Below are 8,094 nucleotides of genomic sequence, written 5' to 3'. Positions count from 1 at the left end.
TAATAAAACGTAGTGATTAGGTAGGTAAATACCTTTATTCTGTGCCTATCTTCTTTGCTTTTTTATTTTACTTTTATTATGTATCTTTGCTAGCGGTTTGTTTTGTATGCACGACCACTATTGAGAAGTGCATACCCACCTACCTACTTAAAGTTGCAAGCGATAAAATAAAGTTTTTTGTTTGTCGATTATCTACATACCTATAGTTAGATTTACATAATTATGTTATCTTTAGTTAAAAAAAATATTTTACCCTGCTTTAAAGAAATATGAGGTTTTCACATTATGATCTATTCTTTATTAATACTAGCGGCTAAGACTTTTTCCTGCTGCAACAAAACGTCCTAATCTGTTAGCATGTTAATAAATTTATCTAATCTTAAACTTAATACCTACCTATGTACCTAATTGTATAAATAAATAAAAAATGTAGTCCCACTTTTCCTATCAGGGACTATGAAAAAAAAAATACTGCATTGAATTGCTCTGTAATTGCATTTTGTTGTTAATAAGTAATAGGAAGGTATGTAGCATGCGTGTATATTATACATACATACATGTAGTCACGTATATATCCCTTGCGGAGTAGACTGAGCCAACAGTGTATATTACATACGTTCTAATAAGGTAGTTGCGCTATGAATGCACAGATATGCAGGTCCCCAACGTTTATAGGTAGTAGGTATAAGTACATGCGTGCATTATACCCGCACCCTTCCCTACCCAGAGAACCCCAAACTCGGTCGATCATGCGTAAAGGGCGGAGAAGGGATGTTAAAGGGAAGAGCGGTCGGTGCTTGAACCCTAGCTACACATTCATAACTATATTACGAATATGTAAGTATATATGAATTTAAAATGAAAATTAACCATATTTCATTTTCTTATCAGCAAACAATCAATACTGACCTCTAGCGTAAGTTATGTGAACAAAAAGTTCCTTGCTGAAACGCTTCCTGAAATAGGCACATTGAGAACGGACGGCATTTCCCTCGGTTTCGGATCGAAGCCAAGCAATTCACATTCAAGATCGCTTTCTTAGTTGTTTTTGACACAAAACACACATTTTTTAAAACAAATTCACATACACTTCACTGATATCATCTGTCGATGTTTTGAAAATAACAATCCGCGAGTAAATATTATGATAGGAGTATTATTTACATCACTTTCATTGCTGTGGTGTTCGTGCGTGAAACTGTAGTAGCGAGACTGGCAAGAAGGCGCCGCGCATGCCGCGAGGGACACGATGTAAATATAAAAATGGACAAACTCCCCTTTTGGGGGCTCACCCGTATGAATCACGGTAATCCATGTAGCTCTCTCGAGTTTAGTAAAGTTTTTGTGCGAGATTTTTGGTAAACCGCAAGCCGTGCGGTCGAAATGCGCGCGGTGCAATAAGTTTTGTGATTCAAATTTAAGCGGTATGCTAGAACTAGGATAATGCACGCTTCCGTATTCCTTTCAACAAAATATTGATCGAAGTAGACGCGTCTACTGTGGACTGTAGACATTTTTCACTGAGACCTTTTTTCGGAAGGAGGATCATCGTTGTAGATCAGACGCTTACTACTTATTTTACGTAAATCTGACCCCGTCCCAACAGCAGGTAGATATTTTTTGTATTGTTTGGGTCGTGGATTAAGAGTAGGTAGATAGATAAAAAATTGGTCAGACCCAACATGGTAAACAAGATCGATGTATAATTTAGCGAGCGGTCATTGCATATTTATTTGTGTTCACATCCTGTATTTAATTTACTTGGCGTAGGTATTTGCACGTCTTTTCTACTTTTAAATTTCTTTTTACATTTCTTAGAATTAATCTAGGATGGCCGAGCTGTGCTCGGTGAACGTCAGAAAACAGCCTTAATTTTGTAAAACCAAAAAACCGTCAGAAAAACAACCAATAAAATCTTCTTCATATTTAAACGCTAACTCGTCATATTATTCGTATGTCAAATCAAAGCCATCAAAAACATCCTGTAAAAAACCCAAGTCTCGCAGCTCAGTCTTTCTACCGTAAAAAGTTGTGCAAAATTTAAGTAAACGTTGCGGTGGTGTCGAAATTAAAGTAGACTACACGGGGTAGACAGAGCCAACAGGCTTGAAAAGACTGAATCAAAAATGAAAAAAAGAATACCAAGTTTGTAAGCCTATCCCTTAGTCGCCTTTTACGACATCCATGGGAAAGAGATGGAGTGGTCCTATTCTTTTTTGTATTGGTGCCGGGAACCACACGGTACTAAAGTAGACTAACAAACCAAAAATCTTTTTACGTGAGAATTACGCATGTTACGTGCGGCAAAACCAGAATACCTATTATCAAACTGATTTTCACTCATATTTATGTTATAGGGTATTATGCTGTCGTACAATGATAAATGACTTAAAATTTTAAATTTCGTAACTTATTTTCAGGCAAACTCATGCCTTGAGTTCATTCAAATGTCGATATCTTTTTTTTAGCGAACCGATTTTGATAAAACAAACTTTAAATGTTCTTCTGAGTTAAAACAAAGCAATTGGTGAGTTTTAAGTAAATCGGTTCAGTACTTTCGGAGATAATCGTGATCATACATACCGACAGACAGACAGATAGACAAGAAATAAAAAAAAAATATTTTTGCTTTCTATTATTCATTTTAAGTGTCCCTCTTTCCATTTCAGTCAAAAATACTAAATGTACAGACAAAATATTTTTACTGTTTTATTAGATTAAGTATGAAGAAATAAATACGTTATTACGGAAAAATTAAAATCAACAAAGTTTGTGGATTTTGTCACGACCTGTTAAACTCTGAACTCACTAGGAGAAAACTGACTTCCAAGTTACAGACGCACACAGATAGCACAGTGAGATCTAGACTTCAAACCTCTGGGTCTTGGGTGGTAGTAGGTATTGTGGCGACAGCACTAACGTCACACACCATCTGTCAATCATAGCGAATAAATCGACGTGCTCGCTCAGCCAATGGCAGCGAAGATAAGAAATCGCGCAAACAAAGATTTCACGGATTGGAGCATAAATACAACCTCCAACTTAACATCGTTGGAGCCGCGGTTTCGCAGGTACCACACACCTGGAGAAAGGTCTTTCCTTAGTATGTTTTACACAAAATGACAGCTAGTTTTTGGCTCCCATTTGGAAGTATGAGTATTTAAGTTTTACTTAGATGAAAAATCCATGTGCCGTTAGTATAATTTCTTTTTCAGTAAGATGTGTGTGTAGAAGGACTGATAGCGTCGCGTGATTTTGTTTTTGTGACTAGTGGCGTATAGATGTCGCCACAGTACTCCCCTTCCAAGACCGAAGATCTGAAGTCTTGATCTTGCTGTGCAATCTGTGCTTCAGTAGCTTGCAAGTGCCAGTTGTCTTCCAGTGAGTCGGAAGTTGCTCGAAGTCTTAGTGAGTCAGGAGCAATGAAATAATATTCTATGGAGGTGCCCTAATTGTTCAACTTGACTCAGAAATAAAAACTGATATATCTGTCTCTTTCTCACAACAGTGGTTTAACGGGAGAAAAAACGTTTACACTCTTTTATCAGCACCCTCTTCATTGGCTTCGATGTGTTTGTGCTGGAGCACCGCCATCTTAAGTAGCCCGCTTAGCTTACTCGTGGAAGTTATCACCGTGAGGATTTTACGTTTTTCCGAGGAAATCCCGTGTTTTTCTACTGTTTACCAAGTTGTGCTTATATTAATCGTTAATAAACAACAAATGAAGTGTTCAATAGCATATTGTGGCTTATGCCAAAGCAAAAATAGGCCGAATTTAACCTTTCACCGGTAAGTGGTTAATATTTGGTTAAATTATTGTCTATCATACAGTGTATTTAATGAAATGTGTTTAAAAACCTTATTACTTTTAATCTTCTTTGTTGTGAGCTTTAAAAAATTGTAATATTCTCAATATTTCATTCACATCGAAAACATAAACACGTGTGCTAGTGTTGAACATCATCGAACATAGAATCTTATCGATAAACTAGCTGTGCCCGCGACTTCGTCCGCGTGGAATAGTTATTTGGACATCATGAAAGCCCTCAAGGACAAATAATTTTCCCCGTTTTTTTTTCACATTTTCCATTAATTCTTTGCTTCTTATAGTTGCAGCGTGATGTTATATAGCCTAAACATTTTTTATTTTTAAATTGTTATATATTCTATGATGTTCATTGAAATTAAGTGATGTCCAAGACAATTTTGTTCACAATTAAGTACTCATAAGCAACAATACATTTATTTGGATAAAGATTAATATTATTACGTTGATACAACTCTTAACAAATAATGCATTAATTTCGACCAAATTTGGTTACCATAAGAACGGTTCTAGTGAGTTTATCTTAAAAGATAGACATATACTGTCGCGGACATTTTTTTAGATTATTACAAGAGGAATAATTCTTTCATACATATATTTTTGGTATCTTGAACCGTTTTTGCAGCGGAAGCCCTCAAAATGAGTAATTTTCCCCGTTTTTTTCACATTTTCCATTATTTCTTCGCTTCTAATAGTTGCAGCGTGATGTTTTATAGCCTATAGCCTTCCTCGATAAATGGTCTATTGAACACAAAAATAATTTTTCAATTGGAACCAGTAGTTCCTGAGATTAGCGCGTAAACAAACTCTTCAGCTTTATAATAGTATGTATATGTATAGTATTAGTATAGATAAGGGGCTAAGTTATGATATTGTATTTTTTTCTTGTTTTAGTTTACCAAGGAACGAATCTCGGCGAAGGGAATGGCTACAAATAATTGGCATACAAAATATCCGGCCGGGAACAAAAGACATCTACCTATGTTAGCTCAATGCACTTTGAAGAGAGTGCATTCAATAAAACTTTAAATATAGTTAGATTGAGAGATGATGCTAACCCAACAATATTTGCAAAGGTAAATAATGTGTCAATCTATTTTTTTTGGATCCAATGAAGTTATTTAAATTTTACCCTGTAACTGTTGACCGATTATTCTGATTACCATATACTTCACAATTTCTATTTTGACTGATATTATTATTTAGCATGACGTGTTGTGATTGTGACAAAAGTACATGAAGTCTCATGTACTTTTGTCAACTCATAGAAAACATAATAAGCCTTTTTTCTGCAATTTTGTTCTGATACTTACTAATTTTCTTATTTCAATTTTGACGGAAATGTATTTTTATATTAATCGGAACAAATTTTGTTCTAGTACTCACAAAATATCTTATAAAAAGTAGTCGCAGGCCTCCATAAAAAAATTTTGAGTTGCAGGATGTCCACATTTTAATCTACCACAATCACTGGATTATCACAACCTATCACAAACACTGGTGATGAGGCTGGTGGTGTGATGAGTGTTCCTTAATGTTATTATGATATTTTTCTTTACAATGTTATAAAATGAAAAGATGTGATTGTTTTTACATGAATAAGCTCTAAAACTACGGGTCCAATTATAAAAATTATTTTAATGCTAGAAAGCTGCGTTATCCCCAAGTAACTTATTATGTGTGTACCATGGGCAAAAGCGTGGGTGTCTGTTGGTGTACAATAAAAACTTTTAAGTTACAAAAAAAATACTTATAGATTAACAATTTACCAAACATTTGAGTCCATGTTTCTATTTTACCTACCTACTTATTATTACTTGTAACCATGTCATTTGTTAAATCTTCAATTTTTTTCTCTTTCAGGCAGACCATCCATCCCCATCTGCATTAATGGACATTACAACTACCACTGATCAACCATCATGCTCAAGTAATCCTCCACGATAATGTTTATATTTTAAGATTTTATAAAAATAGAATTGCTACTTTGTTAGCAAACAACATAAAAGAACTGACGGGTTTACATTGTGGTAAACGATTCTTTACATTTCTTTACATAATCTGTCAAAATCGACAGAATCATCAAATTTTTGTAATGATGATTCTGTGGACGCAACACGTGATTTAAACTAAACCATAGGTCTGTTTGTATTAGTGTTGAGGTATCTTGTGCCGAACTTGAGGAACACATTGTTATTTGTATTTATAGTCCACTCAATAATAGTTTTATTAATTTCCTGAATGTAATAAATAAATAATAATAATTTTATTTATTTTTTCACAAAATTTTTACATTTGGTGCATGCAAGTAACAGGGTTAACACTTATACTACTACTTTTAATAAAATAGGTAATTACTGTAAATTTTGTGAAGACTGGCGCTTGAAATAGGCTTAAACTGCCTGTCGTACAAGACACCAGGTCTCCACATCCTAGATAAGGCTTCTATTATAATTTTAACAAATTGTGACATATATCTTTGAACTCAGTTCACACACATATAATTATATCTATAGAACCGAGATGCTTGCGTTGGGTGTATAAGATAAACAATATAGGAACATACAATATAAAAAAAAAATATTTAAGGGCATACATAGGTACATATAGACACAAACGCATATATAAATATTCGTGCATAAGAAAGTGATTTTTTTTTCTTTATTTAAATTTATATTTCTCTTGCGTTGGGGAGCCTTATGCCTTATTTTTATTTTATTTTGTTTTTGTTAATATGTGTTTTGGTTTTTTTTTCATTATTTTAATGGTGTCAAGAGGTGATCTATATCATATTCATTTAGATGGAGTAAATAGTTAAATTACTTATCTTTTAATTGTTTGTTAGTGTACTTAATAATATTTAATCTGTTTTGAAGGATGGTATATATTCTTGGGGCTAGAAAGTTGTATAATCTTTGAGCAAAGCGAGTCTTACATAGGGGTACATTAAACCGATATCTTCTAGTGTCAGACAGTAAGGTTTGTGCAGAATGACGGTGAAACCTGCGAACAACATTATATATGAAGAGCTTGCGTAAGCTTAGGGTCTTAGTTTTGAAATGAAGTAGCGCAGTTGGATGACGAATTGGCACAGACATGAGTACTTTCAAAACTGCTCTTTGTGCTCTTTCCACTGGTAGAAAGTGTTCCTGCGCTGCAATGGAGGAAGTTCTAAGAGTAGTTGCAAAAAGTAATAAGAAAGTAATTGTTTGCTGTGATTTTAACATTGACCTATTAGTTAGCTCCACAGTGACAACACAGTTTCGTAACCTACTTAAATGTTTTAACTTAGATAATGCGTTCTTGGAACCAACCCGCTTCATTGCCACATGCTAAATGTATTGATAATGTTTTTAGTGAAAAGAAACCAAATAATAAAAAAATAGAGGGGTACAACAACAGCAAAAAGAGAAAACGAGGAGTTCTGGAATAGTGTAAGAGAAGTATTAAAAGTTACCAAGCCAAATGAAAAGATTATTATGCTACGTGTTATTTTAATGGATGGGTGGGGTTGTAAAGCGTGATGGATATGAAAAGGTGTTTGTTGCGTTTGGTGACGAAAAGATGAATGATAATGGAAGAAGTGTATTAGAAATTTGTCTAGAGTGGGATCTTTTTGTGTCGAACTCAATGTTTCGACATAAAAAGATCCACACCTACACAAGAGTGGAAGGTATTTTAAAAAGTATGATAGACTTTGTGATTGTAGATAAAGGTTGAAGAAAAATTGTAAAAGTAGCTGTTGAAGTGTGTGGTGTAAGTATAAGAAGAAAAGAAACAAAATCACAAAAGTGCGTGGATGAGTAAAGATGTGCAAGACTTGTGCGAGAAAAAAGAAAGCATGGCTGGATTTGTTTGCAGTAAAAGCTAACTTAAGAATGCAAAAGGTCATGGATGAAGATGTGAATGAAGCACGTAAGGAATATAAAAAAATAACAAGATTTGGTTAAGAAAGCTGTGAATAGAAAGAAAGAAGAGTATAAAGAGGAATTTGATAAAAGGCTATCATAAGACTTTCAGTCAAATCTGAAAGTATTCTGGAAATCCGTAAGATCATTCCGAGGAAAAACTATAACCAGAGAGATGACTAGGATCAGTTGCCAGGATGGTAGCGTTGTGAAAGGAGAAGAATGTGTGCTAAAGATATGGAAGGACTATTTTGAAAGTTAATTTGAAAAAAAGGAAGGAAATTATAAAGATTTCTGATTTAGCGAAGAAAAAGAGAATGAGATGGAAGGCGAAATTGAAATGTTCGAAATTGTGGAAGC

At 34.3% G+C, this 8,094-nt stretch overlaps 1 long non-coding RNA gene across 1 annotated transcript; it reads left to right on the top strand.

Moving 5' to 3' along the window:
- Nucleotides 1-3,402: 3,402 nt before the first annotated feature.
- On the top strand, nt 3,403-6,095 carry LOC132902940 (uncharacterized). The gene is made up of 3 exons (XR_009657288.1): nt 3,403-3,789; nt 4,721-4,902; nt 5,690-6,095. It is a non-coding gene; the product is annotated as an uncharacterized LOC132902940 (long non-coding RNA).
- Nucleotides 6,096-8,094: the final 1,999 nt, after the last annotated feature.

This window comes from Amyelois transitella, chromosome 20 (genome assembly GCF_032362555.1).
Source record: "Amyelois transitella isolate CPQ chromosome 20, ilAmyTran1.1, whole genome shotgun sequence".
In the NCBI taxonomy this organism is placed as follows: Eukaryota; Metazoa; Arthropoda; class Insecta; order Lepidoptera; family Pyralidae; genus Amyelois; species Amyelois transitella.
Note: the sequence above shows the minus strand (reverse complement) of the source record. Positions and strands in the feature narration are given on the sequence as shown.